We start from the raw sequence: 19,282 nt of genomic DNA on the forward strand, positions 1-19,282 counted from the left end.
CTATATGAAATAAGAATCTAGCATAAGGATTTAACATTTCTTTCTTTCTAAATCCTTTGCATAATTACATTTAAGCCAATATATTTAATACATAACATAGATAGCTTTTTAGAAGAATAAACCTTCTCAAAGTAAAAAAGGAAGGAACAGTTTCCAGCCTCAAAATAAGATAGGAAGAAACCTATCTTCTCCAGCCAAGCCAGTTGCCTTTTTCACTGCTCTTGACCTTTCAACCTTAGGAAAATATGGCTCAAGTTTAATGGGAGGCACATGGTTTTATTTTACTATTTACCCACTCTTAATTATGTTTATCTCTTTTTTTATCTTCTGTAATATGTAGGGTCAGTGTAACCTTGGCTCTCAGCCTGTAATTCCCTTTTTACGACTTTGAGAATTGTTTTCTGCTATAAATCAGGGGGCCCCCTTGTCCAGGAGAATAAACATTGCCAAGGTTCTTAGGCAGCTGGTCTTCTGCCTGGCATAAACATTTGAAAATCTTTAAGCTCTTTTTAAGATACAGGCCTTAATCAAAAATATAAGTTTTGATAAAAATGCAGGCTTATGATTAGATGCCTCAACATCTAATAACAAGCAGGGATGACTCCTGCGGATGGAAGAACATGTGCGTGAAATGCAGATCTATGATGTATGATCATATGACAAACTCTCTCCTGCTCATTGGCCTCTCCTACGGGTCCAGCCGGGTTTCCATTGTGATGTACCATTCCCTCTCCCCTTATGGATTTTTCTATATAGTGAGTTCTAAACAGCTGGGAAGGAAAATATAGGCTGTGTACACATAGCATTTTATTCTAGAATCCACGGAGACTGAGTGCTTGTCCTCGCACAATCTAGATCTATTGCATTTTTTTTTTTTGTCCCTAAAATGTGCTTCTTGTGAAACTGGTTTCATTCTGAATAGTAAAGCTCACTGCAGATTGATTCTACATTACGCTGAAGTATGTCCATTTGAAAACAGGTGTAAGCTGAGCTGGCAATGGGGTGTATGAATGCACACCTAGACTCAATCAAGGTTGAAAACAGCATGTTGAGGATGAGCTATGTGGCTTTAGCAGAAATATTATAAAGGACTAAGTAAAAATAGACTGTTAATGGATGAAAGGAGGGAAGGTAAAGTTACACTATATTAAGATAAATTATAGGATAAAAATTGGGAAAGATGGAAAGGATTTGCTGAAATAGCTAACCGAACTAGAATACAAAAAAGGGAGGTGCGAGGAGGTCAAGGAAACAAGCAACTGAAAGATAAGTTATGGGAAGGTTCGTTGTGTTTTTTAATTGTTTCTATTTTTCTGTTTTCTGTTTTTTATAATGATTTTTTTTCTTTTTTCTATTTTCTTTTTTCCTTATTGTGATGTGTTGTCTAGTTTTTGTTTAACTTGGTGTTTCCTCTTTTTCTTTTTGTAACCTTTAAAACTTTAATAAATATTTAAAAAAAAGAAAAAAAAGAGGATGTGCGTGAACAATTCCAGATTAAGAGAAAACTTAACGGTTTTGTGCTATAAACATGTTAGCATCTAACACAGCCACACAGGACCGAAAAATATAATATTCTGGAATTTAAGTCCAGGACTCAGTTCTCCTTTCTCCAACTGCTTAGACAGCTATTGGATAAAGATTGAGGAAGGAGGGGGTTCTTACCCCCCCCCTTCGTCAGGACCTATAGCCACAAGCAAGGTGCCAGGAACACTGGAAAACACAATTTCCCTTGTTCTCCTGACAGACACGAGGGTTACTGCCATATTTTGGCATTGCAAAATAAGAGAGAAGCTTGAATATATCCCTTGCTGAGTCTTGGGGTGGATCAAATAAGAGTTCCTGATTCTTGAAATCAAAAGTTCCAGTATGTGGGTAGAAATAGGGGTGGAGCCCAGGTTGAATTGGGTCCTTGGGGATGGAGCCCACCGCACAAATTGTTCCTTTGGCTTCGGTCCAAAGCTAAATAAACAGTGGGTGGGTTGAGCCCCGCCACCCTTCAATCTGTGGTCTGTTGACAACAACCCTACATTGCACAGAGATTTAAAGTAAAGTATACATGTGTGTAGGGGGGGGGGGTTGAATTGTGTTAGAAGCCATCTCAATCCTACTCTGAATTCCCTGTACCCCCTTTGAACCTGAACCTGAAAGGGATGTGATCATTTTATGCTGAGAAAACACTTTGCACGCACAAACATATGTATGTGTGTGTGTGTGTGTGTGTGTGTGTGTGTGTGTGTGTGTGTGTATATATATATATATATATATATGTATATTCAAAGAGAGAGAGAGGTGGATAGTTCCCATTATAAAATAAAAAGGCCCATCTATTCCTGAACCCAACAAAAAAGCTTCTATACATCTCACACTGTGAGCCCATTGAGAGGGAGAGGCAGAGGTAGCCACTCACACCCACTCCCCCTTGTACACACAGATGGATGGAAGACCGAAGAACTTCAGGCTCGTACACACACAGGGTGTTCTGTTCTGCTCTCGCACAAGGAGGCAGTGAGTTCTTAAAAAGCAAACTGTGCAGTTTCCGTTGTTACATGGTGCTCAAGTTAATTTAATATATAACAACTCTCTTTCTCATTCCACCTTCTCTCTCTCTCTCTCTCTCTCTCTCTCTCTCTCTCTCTCCCCTTAACCCCTGCTCCGGCCCCAACTCTTGCTCTTTTTAAAGGACCTTGAATGTTCAGAGCTGCTCTGCAGAGGCTGAAAGCTGGCACCGTATGTGGTCCAGGCCTTGCAATGAACACAGCTTTTGTTGCTGCTTGCTGAGAAGCTGGCCGCGAAGGGTACACACACACAGTGACCGGTTTGTCTGGTGCACGGGAGCTGAGTGGTGCAGGGACTGGAGGGAGGAGGAGGAGGAGGCGACTGATTTTGGGGACGGTGGCACCTTGCGGTGGCCAGGCACCTTTCTGCAATGCAACAAGGGGAAGGCGAAGGGAACGGGCAGGTTAGAGCACCAGGACAGAAAAGATGTCTCATTCATAGCCTATGAAAGCTCCTGTTGATTTTCGAAACGGTATGGAGGCGCTTGAGAAGCTGACGGTGGCTGCATACAAATGTGCCTCTTCTCAGAAATCTAGGTGGGACTGTGCCAATAATAAAACACACACACACCATTGCACCAAGGAAACCTACATTGTATGGCTCACATGAAATGGGCAAATAATAGAGGCCGGGATAAATGCAAATGTTTTGCTCGGGTTTGCCCAGTGGTATTTGGGTTCCCCCAGGATTTGAAATAATAATAATAATAATAATAATAATAATAATAATAATAATAATATACTATTTATACCCCACCCATCTTGCTGGGTTTCCCCAGCCACTCTGGGCGGCTTCCAACAAAACACTAAAATACAGTAACCTATTAAACAATAAAAGCTTCCCTAAACAGGGCTGCCTTTAGATGTCTTCTAAAAGTTTGGTAGTTATTTTTGTCTTTGACATCTGGTAGGAGGGTGTTCCACAGCAGGTGCCACTACCAAGAAGGCCCTCTGCCTGGTTCCCTGTAACTTGGCTTCTCCCAGCGAGGGAACTGCCAGAAGGACCTCAGCGCTGGACCTCAGAGTCCGGGCAGAACGATGGAGGTGGAGACGCTCCTTCAGGTATACTGGACTGAGGCTGGGAGATCACAGGGGCATGAAAAAAAATGGGGGAGGAGAGGAATGGGATATAGGAACAGACAGTAGAGGCAGTTGCATGAGACCAAATGGGTCACTGGCTCACCTGCCTCATCCTCTCCTCAGCCAGCCAGCCTGCACCTGCCTGCTTTCTTACTTACAACCAGTCCTCCTCCTTCATTTCAGCGTTGCCCCTTGTAGAACTGTCAAAGACCCTTGGGGTCCCTTCCAATGCTACAATTCTAGAGTAAGTTGGTTCTGCCTGTCATTGCCTCTGGCTCTACCTACTGGGGCTCTCAGCCTTCTGCCCCAGCCCCGACTGAGAAGCAGAGAAACCTAGAGTGGTAGTAACCATGTCACTCTTTGTTGTGGTTTTTCTCCCACTGTTTTGACCAGCCCTCCCCAACTTGGTATCTTCTCCGAAGCAAGATGGACAATTGTCGGGGATGGTGGGTTGCTGAGCCATTCAAAACAACTGGAGAATGTCAGATTAAGGAATGGGGGCAGGGACGGGTGTTTTGATTTACACCACTGGAAAGTCTCATGTACATTGATGGCTCTGCCTCTGAATTCGGCACATCAAGGTAGCAGGTCTAAAGGAACTTTCTTCATGCGTTTGGGTGAACTAGCTTAGAATTTTCTCCACAGTCTGGGCCCTGATTGCAGCAGGGTATTCTTAGTTGGGCCAGCTGAATGTGCCAAGAAGAATATCGCTTTCAGGCTGCCCCACTAAATGCAGGAAGGTTGTGGCAGGACTGGCCCACACATGAGGCAAGGTGACATCACTGCCTCAGACGGCAGGGTCCATGGGGCAGCAGATACCATTGTTGATCTCCCCTAACACCTAGTTCCTAATGTAGAGATCTTCCCTGACCCCTTTCTTTCCTGGTGGGAAGGGGGCACCATTATAGGATTCCCCCTCAAGTTCCAAAATATATTGGGGCGGCCCTGGTCAGTGGGAACAGGGATGTTGGAGTGGGGCTGGCACACACTCCCACAATACCTTGTTTACACTTTGTTGCATGCATTCCCTGAATGCCTAAATAGAGCTATATATGCTTCTTTTTCCAGTTAATTTTCTAGCAAGCCATTGCTCCTGTTTTGGACATATATATATATTTATTGATTTCACAGGTTTTACAAATTTACTTATATTTCAATACATGTTTTTCCAAAAAATGTTGACTTCCCACCCTCACTTCCATGCTGTTTTTATTCCCACCTTATACCTACTGCTTTATATAACATACTTTGATCTAATCGCTGCTCCTGTTTTGGCTGTTTTGTGATGTCTGGTTAGCCTTGTGAATATGAGTTTCTTGCGTTTCAGTGGCAGACTATCTGCTTTGCATGCAAACAGTCCCAGGTTCAATCCCTAGCATCTCTGGTTAGGGTTAGGAAAGAACCCTCCCTGAAACTTGGAGAGCCACTGTCCATCACTGGACAATACTCAGCTAGGTAGACTAATGGCCTGGCTCAGTATGAGGCAGCTTCCTGTAAGTTACTTTTCTTCAGAGCAGCTCTGATCTACCTGCTTACTTAGACCATATTGGCTAAGCCAGGCCTACCTGCCCTATACCTGATGCCAGGTGTGGGACAGGAAAAGGACTGAAAGAGGGTTTGCAGACACCACTGATGAACAGCACCTGCCAATACCTGTGTAAGGCCCCATACACAGTGTGTTTCAAGCCCCTCCAATAAGGCTGGAAGGATCTGTTAGTTTCTAATTTTCCCGATGTTAAATTCAGTTTTCTACACTTTCACATCAATTGGCAGATTTATTTGTTTTTTTTTTAAATCCTCCTGAAGATCCACCAGCATTTTAGTGTGAATTTCTCCCCCAAAACCACATTCCTATAGAGGCAGTAGAAGACAGGAGTGCCTGGCGTGCTCTGGTCCATGGGGTCACGAAGAGTCGGACACGACTAAACAACAACAATATGCTTTTTTGACTAATGTACACATTTTTTGCAATGCAATCTCCCCCAATGCATTTCTGTATTTCCTTTCCACCCTTATCTTCATTTTTATGCACACTTTCCCCTAATATAAGCATGTTTTTGGTAAACATTGGTTGGGTGGAGAACTGCATCGCAAAATTCAGGTTGGTGCGCATTTTGAAGGATCGCTGTGTTTCGTTTCGCATGGTGTGGATTTGACAAAGTTGACTTTAAATGTGTACTGAACCTAATTTTTTCCTCCTTCCCTACCCACCAATCAAGTGATCATCAGGGCTTCTAAAGTGCTGTGCCCAGGGCTTCCTAATAACCTATGATCACCTGGTCTGTGGGACTTGCAAAGTGCAATGTTGTGTCTTTGTCCATCTGGTTTGATTTAAAACCACATGGACAGAAAATGGCAACCTATTTTCAACTTGGCCCACAGTGAGTGGGGGAAGATAAATTTTTGACCGGCTGGCCAGACCTAGCTCTGCACCTCTGCTCTAGAGTTTAAATGCTTGAGTGTTGACTCTAGTATCCATGCATGTGTGTATGTGTGTGTGTGTGTGTGCACGTGTGCACGTGTGCACGTGTGCACGCGCATGCACACTAGAGCACCATGTTATGGGCATCTTGTTATTTCACACACTGAAGCTTGTGAGGTATGTTCTGAACGGCCAACATTATTCAAATATATGTTTCTTTAACGCCCTATTGGCTTTGAAATAAGTGGGAGAGGCTATTGAGGAGTAAACCAAAAAGCATAGAGCAGGTGGGGAGAACCTTCAGCAATGTATAATGAGGCAGCCAATCTTGGTGTGAGTGAAAATGATACAAATAACAGAAGGTTATTGATCTTAGCACTCTGGTGCTGAGTTCTAAGATCAAAGACCTACTGGGTTGTATCTAATGTAGCGCTAAGTGACTTTGACTTGTTCTTTTGGCAAAATGCTTTGGTGACAACAGAACATTAGTTGCACAAGAGAACGCATAAGCAGTTTGCTTATAGCTCTGTTGTGCAATAGATTATGTTACACCACAAGTGTCTGCTAGCACAACTGTTGCATTGGATTCCTCTGTTGTGCAGCATCAAAACTCATTCATCTGCTAGCTCAAGAGCCTTTGCGCTAGCAGACAGAGACCACTGGGCACCACCCCTTATTTCCAAAGTTAACACTTTGTGCTTAGATTGAAGGTAATGTTTCTTCACAGCTGATGTCATCTGAGATCAGGTGACCGACAGGAGGGTGTAATGGTAAAGGGACTCCTGACCATTAGGTCCAGTCATGGCCGACTCTGGGGTTGCGGCACTCATCTCGCTTTATTGGCCGAGGGAGCCGGCGTACAGCTTCCGGGTCATGTGGCCAGCATGACTAAGCTGCTTCTGGCGAACCAGAGCAGCACACGGAAACGCCGTTTACCTTTCCGCCAGAGCGGTACCTATTTATCTACTTGTACTTTGACTTGCTTTCAAACTGCTAGGTTGACAGGAGCAGGGACCGAGCAACGGGAGCTCACCCTGTCACGGGGATTCGAACCGCCGACCTTCTGATCGGCAAGTCCTAAGCTCTGTGGTTTAACCCACAGCGCCACCTGCGTCCCGACAGGAGGGTGTAGTTTGCCCCAAATAGCCTTGCAGGCAAAGGCCTTGTGGGTCTAATTAGGGTCAAGGGTCGGAGGCTCCCCACTGATGCTGTAAGGGACACAAGAAGTAAAAGGAAGGAAGGAAGAGGTGGTGGTGGCTACAAAAGGGCTAGAGATTAGAAGCAGCATTACAGGAATAAAAATGTCAAAACAATGCACTGTCTAAGGTAGCAGTGGGAAACCTCTGGTCCTCCAGATGTTGTTGAACTACAGCTCCCATCAGCACCAAGAAGCATGACCAAGGGCGGACCTCCAGATGTTGCTTAACAACAAATCCTATCATCCCTGGCCATTGGCCACGCTTGTTGGGGCTGATGGGAGGTGTAGTTCAGCAACATCTAGAAGGCCAAAAGTTCCCTTCATGTGGCCTTAGGAGATGTCATTGTTAGAGAAGCCTCAAAGAGACACTACAACTTGGTGACAAAGCTGGAATTCAGGAACACTGTGTCCTCCTGGCTCACTGAGGTCATGCTGCTCTAGAATCTAATGACTATATCCTGTATGACTATATACTGAGTATAAGTTATCGATGGGCTCGTTGACATTTTATAAAATCACTGCCAAACTGGACAAGAAAAATGATGCTTTCAGAAGGGCAACACTCTCACAGTGTCTGGGAGATCGACTACAACTGACTTCCCCCGCCTCCAATTTGCCAAATCTAGAGCTGCCTTAGTAAGTAGTTCACTACACAAATGTTGTGGTTGAAATATTTAAATTTGGACACCTAATATAAGCTCTGGGCGAATCTATATATGCCTATGATGACTAGCTAAATCGTGGTAGCAGAGAGAATTGGAAGCGTATATGATTTAGGAATCAGGTGCTGGGGAAATGCATCCACAAAACATTACATTATAAAAATCTGCAGCAGGATGAACAGCCACCAGAGAAGGCAATTACTATGGCCAGGTTGTATGAAAGGGTTCAAGAATAAAGTTGCCTAATGGCTGCTATGTGTGGTGACTGCAGATATGTCCATTAATTGTGTCACTCAGCAATATAGCAATCACAAGGGATGCTGTACCCCAGGATACAGATCAGACAAGCTCTGATAATCTTGGCTGCCACTCGGGATGGGGGAGAAATTAAATGTGGTTTGCATTTAAAGTCATAACCGCATACAAAAATGTATTTATTAAGAGAATGCTGTAGAATTTCAAGAGGATTTTTTTTTTGAAAAAGAAATTGCTGAAGAAATGTGGAGAACTGAATTTTAAAAATGAGAAAGAGAGAGAACCAAACTGGACATTTGTAGCTTGTTGTTTAAAATATTGCATAAAATTGTTTTTTTTAAATATTAATGTTGTGTTTCAATTGTTGTAACCCACCCTGGGACCTTAGGGTGAAGGGTGGGTAATAATATATATAATAATGATAATGTTAATGATAACTGAACCACTCCTGAGAGCAGTGTGGCACAACAAATGCTACTTGTTGATATTGCAAATAATAAAGTGGACATCGAACTTGGATTTCTCACACAAAAAAGCCAGAGGTGCAGACTAACTGCAATCATGGGCCAACTGAGGACATTTTTCCGCCTGAGGCAAAGGACAATATGCCTTCCTTACCACCAGCACAGGCACTTCCTTTTAACATGGGACAGCATCCTTCACTGCACCTAAGGGCAGTAAGGCTAGCTTAGGGACACACAGGACAGATCACTTGGCTACACAGCTGCCTGCTTTATGACTCTCAGCATCTGCCACCTGAGGCATCTGTGCCACTCTGCCTCATGGTAGGGCTGGCCCTGGACAAACTTGTATGAGCTGCCTTGGCAACTGAAAACGAGGAAGAGGAAGAGGGCCTGGTTTATGAATTACAAAGGGAAAGGAAGTGTGGAAGTTAACGGGAAGCAGTCAGAGATGGTGATTGATCCTGGGAGTGAAAGGAATTTTGTTAGTGCCAAACTTTACCACACTCTGTTTGCAAACACACAATTAAGGCTGTTGCCCACAAATAACAACAACAAAAACCACTTATGCTCAGCTCCATCCATTCATGTTTATGGGTTACTGGGAAGCACAGTTCTCATAGAAAAATACTGTTGTATGTTGGTCATGGGGAACATCTACTTGCCTAGAAGACTGCTTTTGTCGAACAGTGGTACCTTGGGTTACATACGCTTCAAGTTACATACGCTTCAGGTTACAGATTCCGCTCACCCAGAAATAGTACCTCGGGTTAAGAACTTTGCTTCAGGATGAGAACAGAAATCGTGCTCCGGCGGCGCAGCAGCAGCAGGAGGTCCCATTAGCTAAAGTGGTGCTTCAGGTTAAGAACAGTTTCAGGTTAAGAACGGACCTCCGGAATGAATTAAGTACTTAACCCGAGGTACCACTGTACTTATTTTTCAGAAGGGAGAGTCAGTGAATCAGATCACAAATGGAGTCTTTAGTTCTTAAAGACTCCAAAACCTAAGTATCTGAAATTTCTGTGTTCCTTCCTGGCAATTTCTGACTCTCTCTCCCTCCCCCCCCTCCAATTATGTAGGTATCTCAGAACCACTTTCTGGACTAAAATGGGCTTTTCTTAAACTGTTCTACAGTGACAGTGCCACCTTTTCAGCACCTGAAAATTGCAATAATCTAGGACCACCTGGGGACGCAGGTGGCGCTGTGGGTTAAAGCCTCAGCGCCTAGGGCTTGCCGATCGAAAGGTTGGCGGTTTGAATCCCTGCGGCGGGGTGCGCTCCCGCTGCTCGGTCCCAGCGCCTGCCAACCTAGCAGTTTGAAAGCACCTCCGGGTGCAAGTAGATAAATAGGGACCGCTTACCAGCGGGAAGGTAAACGGCGTTTCCGTGTGCGGCTCTGGCTCTGGCTCTGGCCAGAGCAGCGATGTCACGCTGGCCACGTGACCCGGAAGTGTCTCCGGACAGCGCTGGCCCCTGGCCTCTTAAGTGAGATGGGCGCACAACCCCAGAGTCTGTCAAGACTGGCCCGTACGGGCAGGGGTACCTTTACCTTTACCTTTTAGGACCATTGTCTTGTCTATTATAACCTTCATGTACCAAACACTGAGGGACAGTGCTGTTGGACTAAGAGTAATTTTGCTACAGATTTAACCAGCTGAATCTTGTAAACCTGTAGTAAATGCCAGCTGCTCCCCTTTCTACTCCAGAGAAGTGGTGTTCACAGAATGAACATAAAACTCGGTGGCATGTATGGTTCATAAAACATTGCAATGCTTGCTTCTGAGGGACGTCGTTTTGTGTTGTTGACTGATCACAAAGTACTCATACACCTTCTTCAACCAACTAAAAACAATGTCTTACCATCTTGCATTCAGCATCTCACTGGGAGATGACAACACTATGCTTGTATTATCAAATACAGCTTTAGGAAGCCCAACACAGTTGATTTTATTATTACATCTTACACTCTCTGAAATGGGGTGAAACTCCTTGTTAAGATTGTCAACATGTGTATTTTGTGGTTCAAGGCACTATCTCTTGGAAGAAAAGATATCAGTAGGATGTATTTCTCGCTACGCTGAAACATATTATTCAATCTGGCAACTGATCACACAGACAGTGCCCACCTAGTTGCACCCTTTCAAGCATGTAAACTGCTTGGAGGATTTTGTTGGTGGTGGTGTATAAAAGGTAAAGGTAAAGGTACCCCTGCCCGTACGGGCCAGTCTTGACAGACTCTGGGGTTGTGCGCCCATCTCACTTAAGAGGCCAGGGGCCAGCGCTGTCCGGAGACACTTCCGGGTCACGTGGCCAGCGTGACATCGCTGTTCTGGCCAGAGCCAGAGCCAGAGCCAGAGCCGCACACGGAAACGCCGTTTACCTTCCCTATGGTGGTGGTGTATACATCTTATTAAATAACCAATTTTGCCTCTGGCAAAATTTCCGTCCATGAGGATGTTCTGTCAAGAGGTGAGCGGGTTGTTATGCCTGCTGCGGTTGCTATACCTGAATCTAAGATATGCAATTGATTGAAGGTGGCACATGATAAGATGTATCATGGGGTTCTATGGACCAAACAACTTCTTTGTGCAAAGTTTTATTGGCCAAATATAGGTTCTGATGTGGAACGCTATATCAGGAATGTGCTGATTATGGATGGACCCAACCTTCACATGATGATCAACCAACAGGACCTCTTCAGTTAGCACACCATCCTTGGACCAAGCTAGGCATTGATGCTGTGGGACATGTACTCCAAACCTTGTGCTCAAGTCATTGATTATTAGGGCTGTGTACCGGATGTGGCCAAAGCCCAAATCTTGTACTGAATTGGCTCAAATGGGGGGCTCCAGGCTTTTCCTGAGTTGGGTAGAATCAGCCTCAAATCACCCCACAGAATGATCTGGGGCTGTCAAGGGGCTTAATGTCAGACACGAATGAGAGGCAGGCAGCCCCAGCATGTTCCACCACAGAGAATGGGCTGGGGAAGCAGACTCCAGCAGGACTGAATCTTCCACTCACTTGCTGGTGAGCAAAGGATTCAATCCTGCAGGATACAGGAGCTCATTCACAAGCATGTTCCCTGCAAGGAAGGAGGTACAGCATCTCCTTCGCCCTCTCAAAACCCCAGTCAAACATTTCCCCCATGCCTCAAATTGATTTGGGACTGGATCTGGGTTGGGTGTTCTTTCGCTGTTTGAAGAAAACCCTGCAAGTAGCTCACTATGAAGGACAGAACTGGAAAATAGAATTATTAAAGATCTTTATGGCCTATTGACCTACTTCATGCAGAGTTTCAGAGGAGACATTTCCCAGATTGCATTTTTCTTGTCAGATTCATACCAAACTAGGGTCAGGGTGAAATTTGATTAAGTTTTCATTTGAAGGCAAACCTACCTAATCGGCACTTTCTAAAGCAACACACAAACCGAAGCACAGTCATCCTGTAAAGCTGGCACTTCTCCATATTTTTGCAATGCAGTTCTCCAGCCAAGTAAAGCGTGCATGTAAATGCATATATTAGTAAAAAAATAACATACAAAAATATATCATACCGGGGAAACTGCCTTGCAAAATTGCAAAGAAAAAAAATGTATGTATTAGGATAAATCTGCACAAAATTGCTGATCAATTTCATGAGGCCTTTCAAAAATCAATCAATCAATCAATCAATCAATCACACACCGATGTGGAGAATGGAAGACTGGAAAAATGAGGAACTGAGATGTTTCCCCAACTGACCGATGTGCCGATCCATGCACCAAACTTCCTGGGCTCACCAGCAGAACCAGGACAAGGTGAAACAATATAGTGATGCAAAACAAAGGGCTAAAGGACACAGCATCAGAGTTGTTGGCCTGCTTGCATTCTGGGGAACCATTCAGACATTGGTGAACTACAACTCCTATCTCCACTGGCCACTGACCATGCTTGCTAGGTCCAATGGGAGAAGTAGTTCAGGTGCCCCACAACCTGGTCAACATTGCTAGTAGGTGATAAATTTCAGCCAACCTGTAGACACGAGCACTGTGTGATTCTTAAGAGCAGATTGCATGCTTTCTTTGAGCATATGAACCCTGAAAATGGGAGTGTTGTAATTAGAAATGCTGAACATCTGTGAAAGGTCCCACCTCAGGTACCAGCTTGAGTATGTATGGAGATGCAGAGGTTCCTCATCATAATTCTGATTCAGCTACAACTGCTGAAGCATTCAGTGACAACAGGAGCAAGGAGATAGGAGAAGCAGAGGGTACACTTCTATGTCAAACCTACTCCAGGGAAGACGGCTATTAAGTGCATGAGCTGTTCGGTGACCCTCCAGATTTAAAGTCCAGCTTAAGTAGGATTTTAAGGATCTAGTTCATTTATATAAATATGCAGTTTAGAAAAATAATAATGTAAGAGTGGGCTTCGGTTTACTGCTGTTTTGATCTAATGTAGTGTATTCTCTTTATAGATACTCCTGATCTTCTACACCTCCCAGCAGTCTCTGTAAGGCAGGAACGCGGATCCTTTTTCAGCCTGAGGGCCACATTACCATGTGCGCAACCTTCTGGGGGGCACATGCCAGAGGTGGACACTGGGCCAGAGGCAAAAGTGAGCAGAGCAATGAAAGCGAATTTTTACCTTTATACAGTAGTCTAATTTCTGCACACACACCTGTCCCCAGTGGGTTTTTTCCCTAGAAAAAATGGGCCAGTACTCACCAGCAAGCAGGGGGCGGGGCCAGCACATGTGGGAGGGGCGTGGCCTGATGCCAAGGCTGGGTGGTGAAGGCAGGTGAGCTGCTTGACACTCCTCTCCCTGCCCACCCACCTGCCGGGACATAGAAGAAGAAGAAGAAGAAGAAGAAGAAGAAGAAGAAGAAGAGGAGGAGGAGTAGTAGTAGTTTGGATTTGATATCCCACTTTATCACTACCCTAAGGAGTCTCACTGTGGGTTAAACCACAGAGCCTAGGACTTGCCGATCAGAATGTTGGCGGTTCGAATCCCCGCAATGGAGTGAGCTCCCGTTGCTTGTTCCCTGCTCCTGCCAACCTAGCAGTTCGAAAGCACATCAAAGTGCAAGTAGATAAATAGGTACCGCTCTGGCGGGAAGGTAAACGGCGTTTCCGTGCACTGCTCTGGTTCACCAGAAGCAGCTTAGTCATGCTGGCCACATGACCCGGAAGCTGTACACCGGCTCCCTCGGCCAATAAAGCGAGATTAGCGCCGCAACCCCAGAGTCGGTCACAACTGGACCTAATGGTCAGGGGTCCCTTTACCTTTACCTTTAAGGAGTCTCAAAGTGGCTAACAATCTCCTTTCCCTTCCTCCCCCTCCCCCACAACAAACACTCTGTGAGGTGAGTGAGGCTGAGAGACTTCAGAGAAGTGTGACTAGCCCAAGGTCACCCAGCAGCTGCAAGTGGAGGAGCGGGGAAGCGAACCCGGTTCACCAGATTATGAGTCCACCGCTCTTAACCACGACACCATGCTGGCTCCCATTGCTGCCCAGGTGAAGAGGCCTTCCCTGCCTGGCTTGGGAAGGTGGCAGCAGGGCTCCAGGATCCTGTCAGAGCATAGTGCCTCCTCCCCTAAGCTGAGCAAACACTTCCCAGGCTTGGGGAAGGAGGCGTCATGCTCTGATGGGGTCTGAGAGCCCTCCCACCTCCTTCCCTCTCCCCACCCCAGATGATACTACTGCATATTGTTGCGTACCACCAGAAAAAAGTGCTGCATGTCTCTATCCTCTGCCTAGGCAAGAAACATTATTAGAGTTCAATGATACATATCACCAAGGTGTAAAACACTCAAGGAGGGTGCAAAGCAGGGGCAGTGAGGGGGGTGGGTCTTGAGGGGAGACCAAGGGGTGGATCTAGTGGGTGGATCCAGGAAGGGAAAAGCCAAGGCAAAGGTCTCTGTTTGGAGCCTGAAGGATTGTTGCATCAGGGGGCAGAGCAAGGGCAAAATGTGGGAGGAGCCAATATAAATTAGGAGATTGGAAATTTGGAAAATTATAAAAACCCGGGGAAGGAGTAGGAAGAGATCTGGCAGGGCCATTGCAAAGCCCTCAATGCACTGTTTTCACCAGAATCTGATGCTTCAATGAAGCAAAAGTGAAATTTGGTACGCTGGTTTATTGTTATTATTTTATTCCACGACTATATTACCATTTCTTTGGGCTTGCCCATACTTCCATTTGTCTCCTGCCTAGAAAGCACAGGTCTGGGTGCTTTTCTGCTTTTCCTGTGCTTTCTAAGCAAAGGTCTGAGTGGTTTTGCCTTTGCTGTGCTGCTTTCCCCCCAGAAAACACACTCTTTAGCGCTAAATCATAACAAACAGCAATCCATTGAAAAACTGATTGCCATTTGTTCTGATTCGGTGTTATACCATAAGTGTTTCCTGGGGGGAAATGGCAAGGCAAATGGAGGCGTGAATAAGCCTTCTTTTACTTACCTGTCTCCCCCCACCCCCAGTGTCTACATGTTCTTGTATGTAACAAAAACTATTCATTTTTCTTTAAGAATCTGATGCTGTGTATTGGCTGGATTGGGTGACCCAACAAGGCCAAAAACTAGGTCCTTATTTTGTACTCATCCAGTCTCTTTGTGAAATAAAGTTTAGGCCCTATATACATGACCCATGACTTCTTCTTCTTTGGTCTCATGGACCACTTTCAGAAGAGCCAGTCAAAAGACTCACAACTTATGCTTGTCCTCTGTAGTAAGTTCGCAACAAACAATATCCTACCTCAGTGACACTGGTAAGTATCTTTTTCATTGCTGTTTCAGGGCAGGTGCAAAACCTGTCCACTTCCTCCCAAGGCATTATGGTCACTGAAGTAGCAGATCAAAATTTAAGTCTTCAGTTAAGGAGGATATATGGTCCTCCTACCACTGTTTAATCCTGTAAGGTATGTTAGGCTGACCTGGCCCAAGGTCACCCAGTGAGCTTCATATCTGAGGAGGGATCTGGACCGTAGTCTTCCAGGTTCTAGTCTGGCACTCTAACCACTGCTCCACACTGGCCCTGTTCTTAAATGCATCCCAATGATATTTATTAGTACAGACTATGACATTTCTCTCATAGATACACATGGCTATTGGATACTCCTAGAAAGGTAACTGTGTTGGTTAATTTTACAGGTTCCTCAAGGTTCTTCAGTGCATTTTCTCCCAGGCATCTTGGGACAACATTGCGATAGCGGTGGGACCTGCCTCTACTGCCACAGAGTTGCCTCCTATCTATTAAGACAAACCTGAAAGTGGGAAGGGGGAATTCAATCTATGTGCACAGGGGCCAAAGACCTTATCCTCATCCCAGTGATATACAATTTCCTAGTAAATAACACCACTTGGCTAAATTGCTGTTACCCTCCCAATAATAGTTTCAAAGCATTAGTGGGTAATGCTGGTGGATTTAACGATTGCTTTTTTAAAAGCACCTTATAACTTTTCCTGCTCGTCTTTACGATTTACACAGTCAATTTGGACTGACTTGTAGAAGTGAGCAATTTGCTTTAACCATTAAAAAAAAACAGATTATGTTCCTTCTGAGTGTTACCGCTGTTGGAAGAAGTCTAAGAAGTTTTTTTAAAAAATAAATAAGACTAATAGAGCCATAGAGAAAAGAAACTTTTTAACTGGATAGGGTAGGGGGAAAATGTGAGGTTTTGGCAGCAGGTTGAAAATGCAAACTTCCATGAGTAATGAAGGGGTTGAAAGAAGAAGAAAAAAAGCAGTCTCCATGTAGAAACGACACTTTCTTTTCAACGTGAAACCGCAGCTTGGAAAAATTGCACTTTCTGTGCATTCATTCAAAAGGAAGGCGGGTATTTAGAGATTCTAAGCAGATCCCTGGACTTTAAAAGAATGCCAAGTCACTGTAGACCTTGCAACAAACCATATTTCAACAGCAACAAATCCCTGTTAGCTGCCCAAGTCTACTGATTTTTTTTTAAAGTTTTATTTTAGAATGTAGGACAAACATACTCCCCCCTCCTTTCCCGCAGCCATTCATCCATCATTTGTACTAGTGTTGAGCTCACCAGCCACCCAATCCTATGGTAATTACAGCCTCTTTACACAATCACCCTCACATATAATGGAAGTCACAGACAGATTATACCAGGAGGTGACATCAAAGTACAAACACATCCGATAATTCTTGGTTTTGCAGCATAGCGATTTTTGAATCTTGCTCAACGGCGGTGAGCTCTGTAATTTCCAGTTTTGCAGAACGGTTTGCAAATACATTATTAGCGAATCTATAATTTTGCTGTTTGGTATCAGTGCTTTGCTTTATGAGTCACGACTGACCAAAGGCAGGCAGTGTGGGCTTGGGAAGAGGGCTGAGGACATGGGCTTTGAGCCACAAAACTCACTTGATGACAATTGGCCAATCCCTATCTCTCAGGCTGGCCTACCTCGCAGAGTTGTTGTGAGGAAAAATTAGGAAGAGTCCATGCGCGCCACTCAGAACTCCATGGAAGAAAGAGTGAGAAGTGCCTATGGGATAAACTGAGGCTGTAATCCTAAACCCACTTAAACGGGGAGTAAACCCCATTGATTTCAATAGGATTTCCTCCTCTTGTGTAGATATGGTTAGGATTGCAATCCAGTTCTAAATTTAGGCCGGGCTATGGTAAATTCAGCCCATAGTCATTGTGCACTGCTATTCCATATATAAATGCTTGACGCTGTAACTTGGTCTACATTTTTAAGCAAACTGTTCTGATGTGGACTTCCTAAACTAATAGGCATATTAAAATATAGTTGTCATTTGCTTTTCACATTTCTCTGAATTTTGTTATACAATTCTCGGCTCAACACCCCCCCCCCAAAAAAAAAAAAATCATGCTGTATATAAAGTGCTTTTTGGAAATAAAATATATACAAGAAATGCATTTTTAGAGTAAAATGCATACAAAATGCAGATTTGTTTCTGTGTTGCTGTTTTAAAAAAATAAAAATTACAGAATGATGAGGAGGCAAGAGAGAACAGATTTATGAATGAACGCATCTGAATGAACTAACACAGAGCAAAAATAGACTGGATACAATTTGTTCTCACTGAATTTAGCCAAAGCCATGGAAGCAAATTTCCTGAGGCAAGCTGAAGATTTGAAAAGATGGAGATGTACAAATGCTGTTGTTTCACAATTGAAAGCAAATAGTTGAATCCTGCTTTATGAATGGATTTCAGAAGCATTGATTACATTTGTCAGCATTCATTATCTCCTCATTTTCCCCTCATTCTGATTTATGTGGATTGTAAGCTCCTTGCAGGCGGGGACCCATCTATGCTGCTATTCCATGTAACTCTACAAGGTGCTGTAAGTATGATCATGGCATGGTATAAATAAAAATAAGATGATATTTGTCTGTGGTGGGGTAGGGAGGGACAATGACAGAAACTTTTTCTGATGGAAAACAAGAGGCTTGCAGAATAAATTTTCCAGTTGCAGAATAAATTTTCCAGTTGGCATAACTGGGGAGAGGGCTGGGCAGTTGACTCCTAACCCTACTCTACATCTTCTGCACCAGCTATTCTTTCATTATAAGCAGAGTCTGTTATTATTACTGTTTTACCAAGCAGACTAGGCAATGCCCTTCTTCGGACTATAGATCTATTTCCTTGAAATTTCAACAGACTGAGTTGCTGGCAGAGTCTGATCTTTTTCTTGGTTGCTTGGCAACAGTGGGCATCGCACATGCACACGCTTCTCTGACATGAGCAAACTTTTCTGGGGTGCAACTTTTTACAACAAGTTGGGTGTCGAAACCACCCCATATTCTTGCATTCCTGCACATACATAATCCATTGAATCAGACTGACAGCTCATCTGGCCAGGGATGTGGTCAGCAAGAGCCCTCCAGGAATTCTACAAGCATGGCATGAAAGCTTCAACCCTGTTCAGTGCTCCAAACATATGCCATTCAAAGGTACCACTGCCTCTGGATTCTAGGGGGAAACATCCAACCCCATCCCACTTTGGTTAAAAATAAAACACTTAACAGCAAAAAAGGAAAAATACATGCTTACCTTCAACAAATTCAGTGCTTCAAGAATTTAAGTCCCATACACCTAACAGAGCAATAAGGATTCTTGTGTGTTAAGAAAGAGGTTACAACGTCCGGCGATCCCTTGTAGATCCCCTTCACAGCCTCCAGATGAGATTTCCTGCTTTTGTTTTGTGGATAGATCTTTCCCCCCTCCCTGGTTTATTAACCTCCCAAGAAGAAATCAAAATTATTGGTACGTCAGGTTCCTTTCATGCAGTGGCAGCAAAAGCAGCAGCAGCAGCAAGGTTGATTTTTTGGAAGGGAAAAAAAAAATCAAAAGAGCGAAGGGGTGGGGGTGAGAGATTTTAAGCAACAGCCCACGTTGAGCTGCTACTGGCTGTGAAAAGAGACTTCCAGACTCCTCCTGTCCCTCTTTAGATACCTCTTGCTATAGCTGGCAGATTGCTAAAGGCACTGAATCCTCCTATGAAAAGTTTGAGTCAAGGTAGGCAGGAATCCAGGAAAAATAAGACAGGACCTTGGGTGGGTAAGAGGAGGGTGGTGGGAGGCAGCAAAAGGAGGGCTGTAAGAGAGAAAAGAGAAGCTAAACCTCTTTGGGGGGGTGGGAGGGAGGGCAGAAGAAAAAGAAAGGATACCAAAAGTC

At 44.3% G+C, this 19,282-nt stretch overlaps 1 protein-coding gene across 4 annotated transcripts in view; it reads right to left on the reverse strand.

Moving 5' to 3' along the window:
• ACAN (aggrecan) overlaps window positions 1–19,034 on the reverse strand; it is an 84,282-nt gene extending 65,248 nt beyond the window's left edge. For all 4 annotated transcript variants that reach the window (XM_079954167.1, XM_079954169.1, XM_079954164.1 and 1 more), the window contains exon 1: window positions 18,659–19,034. The gene's annotated coding sequence lies outside the window, so the exon portion shown is untranslated. The remainder of the gene's footprint in view (window positions 1–18,658) is intronic.
• Between the last annotated feature and the right edge of the window lie 248 nt (window positions 19,035–19,282).

Source organism: Podarcis cretensis (assembly GCF_951804945.1).
Source record: "Podarcis cretensis genome assembly, chromosome: 14".
Lineage (NCBI taxonomy): Eukaryota > Metazoa > Chordata > Lepidosauria > Squamata > Lacertidae > Podarcis > Podarcis cretensis.